The sequence below is a fragment of the Sus scrofa genome, chromosome 4 (genome assembly GCF_000003025.6).
Source record: "Sus scrofa isolate TJ Tabasco breed Duroc chromosome 4, Sscrofa11.1, whole genome shotgun sequence".
Classification (NCBI taxonomy): domain Eukaryota; kingdom Metazoa; phylum Chordata; class Mammalia; order Artiodactyla; family Suidae; genus Sus; species Sus scrofa.
The window spans coordinates 6,186,628-6,202,466 of record NC_010446.5 but is presented as its reverse complement, the minus strand read 5'-3'; the positions used below and the strand labels follow the sequence as shown (position 1 = coordinate 6,202,466).

Sequence of the window (15,839 nt, the reverse complement as noted above, 5' to 3'; positions counted from 1 at the left end):
CTCAAGTGCTGGGCATTCTAGAGATTCCAGGAAGTCCGATGTGACGGGCACAGAATGCAGAGGGGGGCATCAATGAGGCTGGCATGGGGGACGGGGTGGGGACACTGGGGATATGGTTCCTGCTCGTGTCATGGGTGGCATTCTGTGCCATGCTCGGAGGCCTGGGATTTATCTTAAAGGAGCTGACCTTCTGATACTGACTCCTTGCCTGATTTGCAGATGGCTCCTGGCGTGACCCTAAACCTCAGATGAAATATTATGGTCCCTGTCTGTACTTCTGCCCCATGTGCCAGCCTGCACTCGCAGCCTGCCCCCTCTGTGCCCCCTCCCCCCATCTTTGGGTAGCTTCATAATGCCCATCTTTCTGGATTGAGTGCTTCTTTCCAGATTTCCAAACATGATATAGCCTCTCCCTTTTCTCGAAGCAAAGAGCCATTCTGGATCACTGATATTTTGTGTGGATGGTTAGAGCACATGTTAGAGCACCCTTTGGTCTCCTTATGTATACATGATATACAGGATAAATATATCGCAACAAAAACAGAACTCCCCTCCCCCTCCTTTTGATGGCCATTCTAATGCAAAGCAGATTTGACGGGGACCCACCACTTGTTAATAAAGAAACCAAACCGCGCAAGTCCAAGTACTTGTGTTGAAGATGAAGTCATGCAGGACCCCTTCCCCCAGTTTCCAGAGAAGGGAACCCATTTGCGGGAGGGACAGGGCTGGGCCCAGAGACAGCGTCTCCTCTTGCCTGGACTGGGCGCCGTCCGCAGCCTGGAAGGTGGGAGCGTGGCACCTGCGGGAGAGACACCTGCTGTCAGGGGCGTGTCCTCCACGGTGAAGTGTATGGTATCGCGAGACTTCCTGCAGCCTCGGTCGTGCTGCCCTGAATCATGTCTAATTATCTATTTCCATGGTTACGTCCAGAGGTAGTAACGAGTCCCACAGCCCTCTGAAGCTCACAAGGACTTTAGGAAGCACGTCGAAGAGAGAGCAAAACAAAACCACACAATTACCATATTCAAGTAAATAATCAGAGGCGAAATTGGCTTCGGAGGCACATTATCTCTCACTAATTACCGTGGTAAATGATGAGAAACTCAAAAGGAAGGGGCCTGTCCCCACCCCGGTGCTGCACAGAGTGCTTCTCCTTCGTCCAGCTCCAGGAACTAAGGGCCTAATTATTTCCACTTAGTAATTCAACTCCCATTTCCTTGGCTCAGATTCCCTTTGTTGCGGTCAGTGGGGGCCACGCCTCTTGCAAAAAGTGCAGTTGTGAAACACAACCCTCGCCGCCCCCCTCCCCCCCATCTCTGGCATTGAGAATGACTGTCACGAAGACCAGCCCCGTTAGCGGCCGGAGCTCGCATCCTTTCCTCTCCGGAGCCTGGCAAGAGTACCCACTCCGCCTGGAAGGGGCCGTTGCTCCAGAGGCGCCAGTCGCTGCGCGCGGGCGTCAAGGCAGGCCTGTGGGACTTCATTGGCACACCCCCTGCCCTGTGTTTCCAAAGGGAGAAACCCTGAGAACCAGGCGGCTTCTGCTGTGGCCCAGATGAGGGCAACGCTCGAGCACACCGCAGAGTGAGTTGGCTTTGTTAGGGCCACCTCTGGAAATTGGGTCTGGCTTGATAGGGAAAAGACCGAATCGTTCTGGTTGAATACTCGCGAGGGATGGGACCACGAGGACGATGCAGAGGACCTGCAAGGCTTTCAGTTCCATCCCGAATCTCTCGGCCACCTTTCTGGTGTCCTCTCTGCCTTGGCCGTGCAGGCGTTCCCTGGTGCAGTGCACCTTTGCGCCTCCACCACCACCCCGCCTTCCTGGTCTGTGTCTGTGGGATTCTGAACCATCTTTCTTTTTCTTTTTTTTTTTTTCTTTCTTTTTTGGTCTTTTTGTCTTTTAGGGCCTCACCTCACCCGCAGCATGTGGAGATTCCCAGGCTAGGGGTCCAACTGGAACTGGAGCCCCCTGCCTAGGCCACAGCCAGAGCAGTGCAGGATCCAAGCTATGTCTGAGACCTACACCATAGCTCACACCAACCAACGCTGGAGTCTTAACCCGCTGAGCAAGGCCAGGGATCGAACTCGCATCCTTAGGGATACTGGTTGGGTTCGTTAACTGCTGAGCCACGGCAGGATCTCCTGAACCATCCTTCGAGGCCTGTCAGAGGCAGCCCGCTTCAGTGGAAGGGCTGTGGACCTTGGAGAGAAATGCCGTCTTCAACATCAGCTCTGCCAGTGACCAGCCGGGGCACGTTGTTTATTCCCCCAGCGCAGTTTTTCTCGGGGACAAAGACAGGAGTCGTGACCCCAGCTTCAGAGAGCTGTTGTGAGGATTGCACACAGGGGTTCCCAAGGGGAGGCACAGGGCGGGTCCTCCTGGTTGCTAGTCCCCCCCTTTCCTGGGATCCAACTGCCTAAATTAGATTAAAGAAACATACCGGGCGCTCAGCGTCTAGCGTCTACAAGATAAGAGATTAGGTTCTAAGCCCCAAGCCAGCGGCTACGGGGAGGAATGGTGAGACCTGGAGAGTCCATTAAGATGCTGAGTGTCCACTATGGAGATAAGACCCATCATGCAGGAACCAGCCCAGAATTGGGTCCGAGTGTCTGCTTGAGCGCTGGGGGCAGAGGCGTTCACCTCTGAGCGTCCTGGGACTAGTGAGGTGCGTCTTACTGAACAAAGGTGCAGACAACGTTGTCAAATGAGTAAATGAGGACAGGATGCCTCGGCAGCGTCCACAGCACCCAGGCCACAATGTGCGCTCACTGAGTGATTGTTGTGTATCTGCACTAGTGAAGGAATGGTTTATATTCCATGCCGTAGGGCATTTCCAATTTAAAGAGGTGTGCGGGTTATTTGGGACCAGAGAGCATGGGGTTTTATCTTAAGTAGGACTCCCACTTAACTCCCCGTGTGACCTTCAGCAAGACAAACATTGACAACCCCAGGACCTGGAATAGCAGAGGCCACTAAAAGGACAGCTCGCTCGCTCTCCCTCTCCGTCTTCTCTCTTGCTCTCGGTAGCTCAGAATGGGTTTCTGATGTGCCACAGTCCCCTCTGCTCCCTGTTATGTGCCCTCCACCTGCAGATTAGATGCTTAAGTAAATTCACACAGGGCCTTTGTAGAGGAGGCCATGCTTGGGTGGGTTTCCGAGGATGAGTAGGAGTTCACCAGAAGGTGTGGGGGAGCGGGAGCCATGGTACGGAGATCACGGTTCACTCGGGAAGCAGGGAGATGTGTGCTGATAAAATGGAGAGGGTCAAGTTGGCGTTGGAAGTGCGAGTTGGAGATGCAAGGACAGTGGGCGAGGAGGGCAGAAATGAGAGGCTGAGCAGAGACGGTCTCCGAGGCACTCTCAGGGGCCTTGGTTCAAATCCGGCAAAATAAAATTACTCAGTGACGCTGTCTTGTGTTCCAGGCAGTATCCTTGTCACCAGATGGTGATGGATGAGGAAGACGTGGTCCCCATGTTTGGAGCACACTGTCCCACTGGGGACAGGCAGACAGGAACAGAAGATTGCAGTGTAACGCGGTGGATGCGGCCAGGGAGGTAAGCTCGGGAAAATTCTCACCGCTGTACGGTGATGGAGCTACCGTTATAATCACCCCATTACAGATGGAGAAACCGGGCTTTGCTGGACTCCCAGGCTTGTTCCACTGCGCAGGAGATGGCAGACAAAGCCAGTGACGTGGCTGTGTTCCAGGGTGTGCTCGGAGTGTGGAATCTATCTTATTGGCCTCAGGGCCCCAGAGCTGCAAACTCAACCCCTCCAGTCATCCTAGCCATCAGGGGAGGGGCAGAGGGTGTCCCAGGCAGGTCTCTCTGTGTCCTGCAGTGCCCAGGCCTTGGTGCCTTTTTACCTGCCAGCTCCCTTTGCCCCCTGACATGCTGCCAGGTGGTTGCTTAGCAACCTCTCCAGCCAGCTTGAGCATCCTGGCATAAATTGCTGTTAGGCACCGGGAGAGAGTTTTTTTTCCCTCCTCTCTCTCTTGTGTTTTAAGCAAAGAGACATCCTAAAATAGGGCATTTTTTTTTTCCTGTTCCTTTTTTCTGTGTGTGTGTGACAGACAACTCCTGTGTAAATGTTGAAATCTGTGTTGTCTGTCAGGAGCAGTCAATCTGAAAACTTTGCTGAAGAGAATGTATATTTAGTAACGGGTGACAAAGAGAGGAAGACATTGAGATGTCAATTATTCTGGTGAGTTAATGCAAAAGCTGGGTGTTTAAATCAAGTGGTTTAGGGAAATGAAAAGGAGGAAGAGGGCTGGGCCCTGCACAGATCCCAGTATTTTCAGCCGCGCCGGCTCTGTGTTGGTGAACCCTGTCTGTCGCCAAGGACGTCCGTGCTGTCAGCCCAACCCCGCGAGTGTCGGTGAGAGCGGCTAGGCTGCTCAGGCAGGGCTCGCTCTGTATTTCTGCAGGAAGAAGGTGCTGGATTTTAGGCAGAGAGGCTGGATTTGAGCCCCAAGCCTGTGGATTAGCACCTGGGGACCCTGATATGCTTGAGCCCATTTTTAAAATGTCTGAGTGAGATTGTCCTCTCTTACCTCCTTCCTGAGTCCCCTCCAGACCTCGTTCCCTGAGGCTCCAGGGGCCGAGGCCACCTCCCCTGCCGGGCAAGCCTCTGGGGCCAGGCCATCGCCATGGCTCTTTCACATGGTGGGAGCCCGAGCGTCCTGCTGAGGCAGTTCTGTTCAGCCCCGGCCTGGGGCCCTGGGGGAGGCGTTCTCAACCCTGGGGAGTTTGTTCCCGTCTGAGATAGCTCTGGTTGTCGCAGCCGAGGGGAGGGGGTGCCCCTGGCTTGGATGTGTGCTGCGAAATGTCCCGCAGTGCGCACAGGACCTCTCCACAACAAGAAAGATCTGGATCCAAGTAACAGGGGTTCCAAGGCTGAGGAACCCGCTCCACAGCCATCACCTGGGGCGGGGGGCGCGGGGTTGGGGGGCTGGCCGAGTCACTGAGTGTCTTAGCTAACCTCCGGGGCGTGGTTCTGCGGTCCATCCATGGTCTTGATGCCCATACGATTTTGTCTGTATCTTTCAGGTGGGTTTTCTAATTCCCAGAGTCCTCCGTTTCAACCTCAGCTCACCTTGATCTTGAGTGACCTCTGCACAGTCTGTTCTTTGTCTCATGTCTTTAAGATGCGGCAGGCTAGGGGAGTTCCCGTCGTGGCACAGAGGAAACAAATCCGACCAGGAACCATGAGGTCGAGGGTTCCATTCCTGGCTTCCCTCAGTGGGTGAAAGATCCTACGTTGCTGTGGCTGTGGTGCAGGCCGGCAGCTGTCGATTAGACAGACCCCCAGCCGGGGAACCTCCATGTGCTGTGGGTGCGGCTCTAGAAAAGGAAAAAAAAGATGTGGCAGACTAGGCCTACGAGCGTCAGCATTTCCACATCTGTACTGACTTGAAGAGCGGCCCCCCTGCCCCCTAGGATATGTCCAAGTTCTAATCCCCCAGTAGCTGTGACTGTGAGCCTATTTGATAAAAGAGTCTTTGCAGACATAATCACGTGCGGAATCTCAAGGTCTTCCTGGAGTTAGCTGGGGCCCTAAGTCCAATGACACACGGGGCCTGATAAGAGCAAGGCAGAGGGAGCTTTGGGACAGAGACACAGCAGAGAGGGATGATGGGAAGGTAGAGGCAGAGATGGGAGAGGTGTGTCTGCGAGGCACGGGGTGCCCAGGATCGCCAGGAGCCGCCAGGAACCGGGAGAGCCGGCCGTGTGGCCCAGGCTCTCCCCGTGTTATGGTTGATTTCATGTGTCGCGTTGACTGGGCTGTAGGGTTCCCAGGTAGCTGGTTAAACCTTATTTCTGGGTGTGTCTGTGAGAGGGTTTGTGAAGCGTTGACTCGGGAAAGCGGCTGGTGGGGCACCACCCACTCCATCCGGGGTCTGGGTGGAAGCGGGGGTGGCGGAGAGGAAGCCGTAGCCTTCCTCCTGACGGTCTGAGCCCTTGGACTCGCCCGCCCTGGCTCTCAGGCCTTTGGACCAGGATTGACCTACACCGCCGGCTTTCTTGGGTCTCCAGCTTTCAGACGCGAGATCATGGGCCTCTCAGCTTCCATAATTATGTGAGCGATTTTTCATAATCTGTCTCTGTCATGGACTGTATTACGGTTGACCCTTGAATGACATAGGGGTTAAGAGTGTCCAGCCCTGTGCAGTCGAACATCTGTGAATCGTGTTACAGTCAGCCCTCTGTATCGGAGATTCTGAATCAGTGGATTCAACCAACCCCTAAGAGGGTAGCACCAGAGTGCACATTTATGGGAAAAGCCTGCGTATACGGGGACCTACGCCATTCAAACCCCTGTTGTTCGATAGTCAACTGGATAGAGATATATCCTAAATAGATCGGTATTTATTTTTATGTGTAATCTCCTCTCCCCCCACTCCTTTTTTTTTTTTTTTTTTTTTTTTTTTTTTTGCTTTACAGCTGAACCCGTGGCATATGGACATTCCCAGGCTAGGGGGTGAATTGAACCTGCAGCTGCCGGCCTACACCACAGCCACAGCCACATGGGATCCGAGCCACATCTGTGACCTACACCACAGCTCACAGCAGTGCTGGATCCGTAACCCACCAAGTGAGGCCTGGGATGGAACCTGCGTCCTTATGGATGTTAGTCGGGTTCGTAACGGCTGAGCCACAACGGGAACTCTCTCCTCTCCTCTTCCCTCCCCTCTCCTCCATCCAGTTGGATGTTTCTCTGGAACACCCTAATAATCCCCCTCGAGCCTTCAGAAAGAACCAGCCCCAATGACACCTGGATTTCACCCTTCCGACCTCCAGAATTATTCGAGAATACATTTCTGTTGCTTAAAGCCACTCAGGTTGGGTAATTTGTTACCGCAGCTCTAGTGAACTAATACGTGTGCGTCCTTCCTGTTGCCCCCGGTCCCTTCTCCTCCGATGGCATCATCCACCTGCCAGTCATGCAAGCCCCAGTCTTGTCCTGACTCTTTCACTCCTGTCAGGCTGGCAGCATCAACCACCACGAGTGCGTTCTGCCAAACACCCCCCTTGGTAGCACCTTGCTCTTTCCCCTCCCCCGCTCCACTCTGCCCCCCCCCCAAGGTTGAGGTCCCGGGGTGACTGCTGATGGAGTGCGGCCCCCTCCTCTCTCCGCGCCTGGCCAGGCTGCCCTCCATCCTGCTCCCCTGAACTGCAGAGCTGACCAGATCCTGCCTAAAGCCCTGCACCGCTTCCTCCTCGCAGTCATGCTTTAGTGTACCTGTCTTGCTCCATCGGCCTCTTACTCATTTCATTTTCTGTTCCTGTTTGTGATGGATAAAGAATGTTGAGTTCATGCCTGCAGTGGACGGGGCCGTGTGTGTAGCCCTGGGCATAGGTGAATGAACACAACCAAGCGTGCGCCTGAGCTGGGGGAAAACACAGGTAGTGGTTTCATTCCAGGGGAGAGGAGTGAAGGGCACGATGTGATCTGAGTTGGGAGAGTGACTGACTGAGGGGTGGGGGTAGGGGGGGCGACTCACTTGCTAACCTCTTTTAGGGGCAGAGACGGCTTGGGGGAGGAGCTAACCTGGGAGAGGGAGAGGGGATGGACCAGGAACCCCGAGACTTGGGATGTGGGGAGCCTGGGGGAGGGGAGTGAGCCACTGGGACAGAGGCCTTGCTGGGCGAGGCAGGTGAGAAAGGCAGGAAGGGCCAGGGCACAGACTCCTGGGGGTCACAGGAGGGGACCCGGGTTTTCTTTTCAATGAAAAGAGAAGCTATGGAAGGTTTATGTGGGGAGTGAATTGGTCAGATCTGTCTTTAAAATAGCACAGGGAGTTCCTATCATGGCTCAGTGGTTAATGAACCCAACTAGGATCCATGAGGACGCAGGTTCGGTCCCTGGCCTGGCTCAGTGGGTTAAGGATCCAGTGGTGCTGTGGCTGTGGTGTAGGCCGGCAGTTACAGCTCCAGTTCGACCCCTAGCCTGGGAACTTCCGCATGCTACCAGTGCGGCCCTACAAATCAAAAAAACAAAAACAAAAACAAAAATAGTATGCAGGCTGCTCTGTGGAAGCAGAGACTGGAAAGGGGCCAGGGTTGGCTTCTGGGTACCCTGCAGGCGGCCTCTGAAGTCATGGGAGATGAAGGCACCTGGACCCAGAGTGGGCTCAGAAGTGGGACTGACCCGACCTGGTGGCAGTTGGGGGGAGGGGCTAAGGAAGCTGGCAGGGTGACTCCCGGGCTTCTGATTGAGGAACTGGGTGCTTGGCCGCATCTACTGAGACAGAGAAGACAGGAGAGGGGGCAGGTGCAGGCAGGAGGAATATGTCGTGTGTCCTTTATCTCCTGGGCCTTCCCTCCAGCTTTTTCTCATTTTCTCCAACTCTGGCTCTGGAAGCCCCCAGGCTGTCCTGCCTATAAGCCACCCCCACTGCCGGCTGCCCCTTCTGTGCGGAATCCTAGGCCCTCCTTCCCTGAAGGGCATCCTCAGAGAAGCCTCGTCTGACTGCTCCCCCCTCCGTCTGCTGTCTGCCAAGAACCCCCGCCCCCCACGCAGCATCCTCTCCCTCATCACCGCCCCCCACTCCTTGTAGAGGCCCTTCTCCAGGGTGAGCCCCCCTGCTGTCAGCCCAGGGAGCTAGGTGAGAGGAGGGGGGCCCGTCTGTGCCCAGCCCAGAGCCAGCCTGGACCCCAAGGACCTGTTAACGAGCAGGAGTGACAGGTTCTACCTCCCAGCTCGTGGCTGCACCCAGTGAAACAGTGGATGTGAAAATGGCTTATGAGCCCAAGGCACGAGTGACTTGGGAGATGTTTCATCCAGCAGCATCACATCCTAACAGTCTGGACTCTCCTCACTCCTGGAGTGCGGAGTTCGGTTCTGGAGGCTTGAGAGACCTCCTTTTATTCAGTGCGTTACCTAACTGTATCCTCGAAATCACGGAAACCAGAAACGGCGATATGGTGTGACGCCAGCAGACACGTGTTTTTAGGGCAAAGCTTCCCAAGCACTGGTCTGTAGACTGAGACTGGTCTGTAGTGAGGTTTTCACCTGTTCACGGTCAGTCTGCCAGTGTACTATGGCCAACCGACCTATTTTGGAAAGAATAATCCTTTCTTTGACATTGATGCTAGTTTTTTTTTTCTTTTTTCTCATGATCTATACTGGCAAAATAAATTGCTCTATTTTGATCATTCAGTGATTATATGTTTTAGAAATCTGAAATACACAGAGGTAGTATCCATTGTTTAGGGTGTTCCTTATTTTGGGGTTTATTTTTTTTACCTATTGATTTTTTTTTTTTTTGTCAGTACTGAAGAAACCCTAGGGAAATCAATTGAACTGAAGTTTTGGTGTGTTTGCTCAACCTCTTTATGGGGCTGGGAGAAGAGAAAGAAGCTACGAGTCGGGCTCTGATTCCACATCCTGTCTGAGAGATGCTCTGATGCCCTCAGTCATGTCCCTAAAAACTGTGGTCCACTTCCAGGGGCCACATGCTCCCTGATGCCTGAGAGGGCCGAGCCGTCTTTGAACTGTTAGAGTGATCTTCCCTAAACTGAGCCCCGGTCCATCTTTGCCTCCTTCCACACACGGATCTGGACTCCCCTCTGGAATCCCAGAGAGCATTTCAGATTTCTTCTTCCTGGGTGCTAGGCAAGTGTCAGAAGTCAGTTGTGTTACTTCTTTTCTTTTCTGCAGTCATCAGCTTGGATTCCCGGACGCACGCTTGACCGAGTCAAGTTGGTCACTGTCTCCATTTCAGTGGTTCTTTTTGTCACTGCCTGTTTCCTTCCATGTGGTCCTGGTGGCCCTGCATGCATAGATTTTCTGTGACAACAAAGCCTTAGCTCCTTGGGCCATAGATCCTTAGTGAAGGACCCACCTGGTCTGCCATGGGTCCGTTCTTCCTGTCTGGCCTGATTTCTGCCCCATCCGCCTGCCTCAGCTCAACTGGTGGTTCCTCGGGCTGACCTGGGCTCTAGTGCACTTGGACCAGACGAGGGCCGGGTGCAATAACTCCCCATCCTCGCCATCTCTGCGTGCACCTGAAATGGAACTATGGGCTTTTCATTTGGGAAGAGATATTCTGATCGGCTCCTTGTCGCACCACTGGGGAGAGAGGGATTTCCTGCCCTGAAAAGAAATGACGGTTGAACACAGGACACTGGACAGCACTTTATGCGTCATGTACACTCAGAGCCCGGGGGAGGAGGACACCTCGAGCCACTCAGGCCCACACGCAGGTTGTCCTTGGAAACAAGGCAAACCAGCTGGGGCGGTGGGAGACAGGCTTTGTAGAGACGAGAGGGTAGGGTGGCCCTGGTTCCTGTGGGAGGGTGTGGCTGGCTTGCTGGACGGATTCTGTGGGCTGGCAGGGAGGGCAAAGCTCTCAGGTTGAGGACTGGGTGGGAGCAGCTGGTCTGGCTGATGGGGTTAGCTGGGTGGAGAACCTTTCTGCGTGGAGGGGCACATGGGGGCGGGGGGGATGCAGGGGAGCTCGTGGTTACCTCTTGGGGGCTCCGTGATGCTCAACGATGTTAAGGCAGCAGGACATGGAATTTTGGACCTTAGAACTTTCCCATTGGCCGAAACAGCTGAAAGTTTGACCACACAGGCTGTGGCTGTACCATCTCCCACCTTCCCCCGGGGCTGCCGTGTGCCTGCAGTGGGGGCATCTTGGCAGCTGCTCACCCACTGCTGGCTTCAGGGAGGCCCCACACAGAGCACCACTGAATGGGTGTCTGGTGGAACACGAGGAAAGGGACAGGCAGGAGGAAGAGAGAAGAAGGGTGTGGCTGGCGTCGGATGAATTTCTCCCTGGAGTGGACAGCGTCACCAGCTGCCTGGCCTCTCCTGCCATCACGGTCAGTTAGGGAGGCCCACAGCTGGCCTTTTGCAGGGACGCAGGAAGAGAGCGAGAGGCAGTCCCCAGCCCCACCCCGCCCCCCACCACGGCAGAGGAACCATCGGCTCAGTCATTTGGGCACCAACGTCCATTTATATCAATAAAACAGTCCTGTAAGCACAATGCAAATTTCATCACGGGTACACCAAGCTGACGACCACGCTTGGACGGAGGCATCCTTAAGGAGAACGCTGTTATCAGCCTGATTTGTGGTTTCACAGCCGTGGAGGAGCGGGGCGGGGAGTCAGATTGGTTTTCTCAACAGTAGCCCAATTGGGGAAAAAAAAAAAAAGTCTCACAAAACACATCATCGTCTTGTGTATTTCTTAAAATGCAAAATATAGTATGTAAAGAAAGCTCCAATCTGCAGGAGACAAGAGACCGAAGTGAAATAAATTACACCCCGTGCCAGGAGAGCTCGTCCGGCCCCTGGTTAACGAGCTCTGCCCTGCAGATGTGTTAGGGATGCGGAATTGCTGACACAGAGGGAAAATGTGGCCTCCCAGCAGTTGACTTCGGTTTTTTTCCCCTCTGCTCCTGTTCTCCAAGATTTGCTTGGTTCTTTTTTTTTTTTTTTCCATCAATTTTATTGAGGTATATAATTGACAAATGAAATTGGAAGGTGTTTAAAGTGTATGCCATGATGATTTGATATGTGTATCCATTGTGAAAGGATTCCCTCCATCTAGTTAATTTTCCTTTTTTTTTTTTTTTTATTTTTTTAAGGGCTGCACCTGCAGCATATGGAGGTGCCCAGGCTAAGGGTAGAATTGGAGCTACAGCTGCTGGCCTACACCACAGCACAGCAATGCGGTATCTGAGCCGTGTCTGGGACCTACACCACAGCTCACAGCAACGCCAGATCCTTAACCTGCTGATCGAGCCAGGGATCGAACCCACATCCTCATGGATATTAGTTGGATTTGTTTTCCCTGTGCCACAGCGGGAACTCCCATGTAGTTAATTTTCACACCAAGCACCCCACACATGGATTTATTTACTTTATGTATTTTTTAGTGAGAACATTTCAGTTTGGCTTTCGTGGCAAATCTCAGTTATGCGATAGAGTGTTCTCGACCATAGCTCCCAGCCGCTAGATCCTCGGATTGTAGTCATCTTAGAGCTGGAAGCTGTACCCCTTTACCACCCTCTCCCTGCTCCCCCCCGCCCCTCAGTTTCCGGCAACCAACCACTCATCTACTCTCTGTTTCTATGCGTTTGATTTTTTTTTTTTTTCCTGCTTGTCTGTTTTTCATTCAGTGATTCCCATACAGTCTCCTTAGGACAATGTTGTGTGATGAGAGATTAACCTGATTTATAGACACCAAAGAACCTGGTGTGTCTGTCTGCTCTCGAAGTGGTTTACAATATAAAGAGGAGGATGGGCATAGAGATAAATTAACCCCAGTGGGGAGTGGAGACCGAGGGCCAGAGCGGAGGTGCAGATGCAGAGAGAAGGCACCTGTCTCAAGGTCCCACATGGAATCAGTCCTCAAGCTTTTGGCCTCAGCATCTCAGATTGGTATATGGGGGTTTTGGAGATCCAGTTTTTAAATTCCCTCTGGGTGGCATTGTGAGATACAGGCCTTACGCAGCAGGAGAGAAAGGTACAGACTTTTTGATCTCCTTCTAGCAGTGGAATCCTAGGGGCCATGCTTGCTCAACCTCCCGGCTCTGAGGGCAGGTTCGATGTCTTATTCTGAGTCAAAGAACCAGGAAGTACGTTAGCGCTGAGCAGATGGGTGCTTGGGGATGTAGAAGCCCTGGGGTTGAGAGTGCTTTTCGTACTATGATTCTGTCTTCCAAAACCGTTTACCTCCTCTGTGTCATCTAATAGAAGGTTCCCGATCTTGACTGTGCCCCAGAATTAGACACTCTCCAGGCTGTGCCTTTGACCAGTTGAGTCAGAACCTTTAGGGGTGGGACCAGAGTATCAGCATCCTTAAAACTCCCAGGTGCTTCCAGCATGCATCCAGGGTTTAGAACCCCTGGCCTGAGACCTCGTCTCAGCCGCAGCTCTCCTCCACGTTGCTTAGGCACCCCATCTCCATCTGGAAGGCTCAACCCTTCTGATTCCTGACTCAGGGTGACTAAAGCAGGGAGTGCAGCCCAGAGAGGGTCTCGCGGCCCCAGTCCAGTACCTGGGGCCCTCCCCGCCCCCCTCTGACGTCATCTCCCGTGACCGTCATCTCCCGCGACAGGCTCAGTGTCTTTGGTCCAGCTGGCCTTCCTTTGATTCATCCAACACACCAAGCCCATTCCCGCCTCCGGTCCTTGGCTGCTGCTTCCCTCTGCCTGGACGTTTCTTCCCTTTGACAGCTGGACGAAGGCTCCCTTCCGCTCTTCAGATCACGTTCTGACCCTTTCTCCACTGGCCTCTCTGCCCACGTCCCCTCAGTGGGCACCCGACTCATTTTCCCCACAGCACGGTTCCCCACGGAGTTGATTCGCTTGCATGGAAGGCCCCTCTCGTTCCCCAGAGTGAGTGGGGACTTGTTCTCTGGGTCCCACGCGCACTTCGGATGAGGTCACTGCCCCTTACGGCTCTTCAAAATACTGCTGGCGGGCTGATTTCTTCTGCCCGACACCCAGGCTGTCAGCCTGGCGGTATCACTCCCCCGCCTTCTTTATCCACTCCCGTCTTTCCAGGCATTCCTCTCCCCGCCCCCGTAAGGCTGTCCACACAGCAGGTGGACGTCTGCTGCTTGGGGGCATCTACAGAATCTTCAAGCACCAGCAGATGAGCCCTGAGAGTGTTAAACATGTAGAATCTTCCACTCACAGAAGCCGTGTCCCCGCAAACACATCTTCTTTCTCTCCTGCTGCATTTTCTCCAAGTTTGGGGGAAAAACGAACTTCTGGAAGAAAATGTTTCAGCTGTGAGCTGTTTGCATGCTCTGTTACATTTCCTTCCTTGAGGGGATTTATGAACTTAAAATGGAAATTCTCTCCTGGTGAAAAGCATTTAAAAGTGTTTTGAAAACATGTGGATGGCAGCATATGCAGGTCAGCTCTCTCCAGCCCCTGCCCTCGTTTCCTGGGTCCTGGGCCCTTTTGCACGGGCAGGGGGTCGGGGAAGGCACTCCCTGGAGCCCCCTGCCTGGGTTTAAAGCTCGAGTCACTTTGGTCACAGAATAGAAAGGGATCTGAGTAAAAGGAACCGGAAAAAAACTCTCAAGTCCTAAACCTGGATGGGGCCGCAGGGAACAAAGCCCGAGCCCCTTCAGCGCTGGACCAGAGAGCAGGAAATGAGATAACCACGTGTAGGATCCAGGCTCTCCCCTTCTCACACGTGCTCCACTCTGCAGAAGCAGCCCCGCACCAAACCTTTTATTTTCTGTCTCTTTTTTTTTTTTTTTTCTCTTTTAACCGCCCCGCGGCATGTGGACTTCCCAGGACAGAGATCAGATCCAAGTCACAGCTGTGACCCAAGCCGCACCAGACCCTTAACCCACTGTGCCGGGCTGGGGATTGAACCTGCGTCCCAGTGCTCCCAAGATGCCGCCGATCCCTTTGCACCGCAGCGGGAACTCCTGTTTTCCACCTTTTAGTGCCTTGGGTCATGTCCTCTCATGGCTGTTCCCTCCCATGAGAATTTGGAAGCAGGTGGATCTGATATTCTGATGGTTTCTTGCTGAGGCTTAAGAAACGAGACCTGGAGAGTCTAGGTGACCTGCCTAAAGCCCATTGGCTGTGGCTCAGATCACATCCTTGTGCGATTGAGTGCACCGGGTCCACGGGTCCCTAAGTCCTGGCAAGGACGCTGGTGAGGAACAAAGCCTGGCTTCACAGCCACGAGGTTCAGCTCCCACCTCGGAGACTCACCAGCTGGGTGGTCCCGAGCAGACACTTTGCCTTTCTCCCTGGCAGGTCTCTGGTCTGTACAGTGATGGGGTCTGAGCGGCGGGCATCACGGTTCTTGCCTCTCCTCGCCTCCTGTGTCTGTCTGACACTTTTGCATGCCGTTCCCCATTAAATCATAGAACCCTGGTGGGGTCTTATGGTTGGGGTGCCTTTTAGGAGTGGAGAGGCACTTAATATCCATACAGATGCCTAAGTTCTGACTAGTTGCTGGTAAGATTTTCCCAAAGTAAAAGACTGCTCTTTGCTGGGACTTAGGCATTGAAAACAAAACCAAGAAACAGGAGTTCCTGTTGTGGCGCAGTGGATATGAACCCGACTAGGAGCCAGGAGGTTGTGGGTTCGATCCCTGGCCTTGCTCAGTGGGTTAAGGATCTGGTGTTGCCGTGAGCTGTGGTGTAAGTCACAGATGCAGCTCGGATCCCAAGTTGCTGTGGTTGTGGTGTAGGCCAGCGGCTACAGCTCCGATTCAACCCCCAGCTTGGGAACCTCCATGTGTTGCGGGTGTGGCCCTAAAAATCCAAAAAATAAAAAATTTTAAAAAGAAAGAAAATAAACAACAACAACAAAAACAGAGAAAGTGGAATCAGAAGCAGAAGTCTTCGGTAGAGCTCCCGCCTGTCTCCACTGGCTGTGACCTCTCTGTGCTTCAGCCTTCTCGCTGTGAGTTGTGTGTGTGGCCAGTACCTGCCTCCCAGGTAAAAGGACCCAGTGTGATAGTGGACATGAAGGTGTTGGACAGCCCTTGGCCTCAGGAGGTGGAGAGAGCCAGGAAGTGACTGGTGCCAGTGAGCGGTTCCCCTGCTCTCCACAGCCGTGGGGCCCCCTCCTTGGTGGGGAGCCCTCTGCACGGGATCCCTTTGCTTCTTCCTTCCTCCATCCCAGGCACAGGAGTGACCTCTGCGACTGGAGGAGGGACAGGGTCACACTGGGCTGTCCTTTACAGAGCAGCGTGCATGTGGACGTGAGGCTGAGGCCCGGGGGGCACAGCCAGGGCCTCCACTGGCTGGTTTCCTCCTGCCTTTCATGGCACAGGCCACTTTGGCTCTTACTCCCAGGGGACATTTTTCTCTTTTCTTCTTTTTGTTTTATTAAAGTATAGT

At 53.6% G+C, this 15,839-nt stretch overlaps 1 long non-coding RNA gene across 1 annotated transcript in view; it reads left to right on the top strand.

Moving 5' to 3' along the window:
• LOC110260214 overlaps positions 3,431–15,839 on the top strand; it is a 143,167-nt gene continuing 130,758 nt past the window's right edge. Inside the window, exon 1 of the long non-coding RNA XR_002343062.1 lies at positions 3,431–3,559. This is a non-coding gene — a long non-coding RNA (uncharacterized LOC110260214). The remainder of the gene's footprint in view (positions 3,560–15,839) is intronic.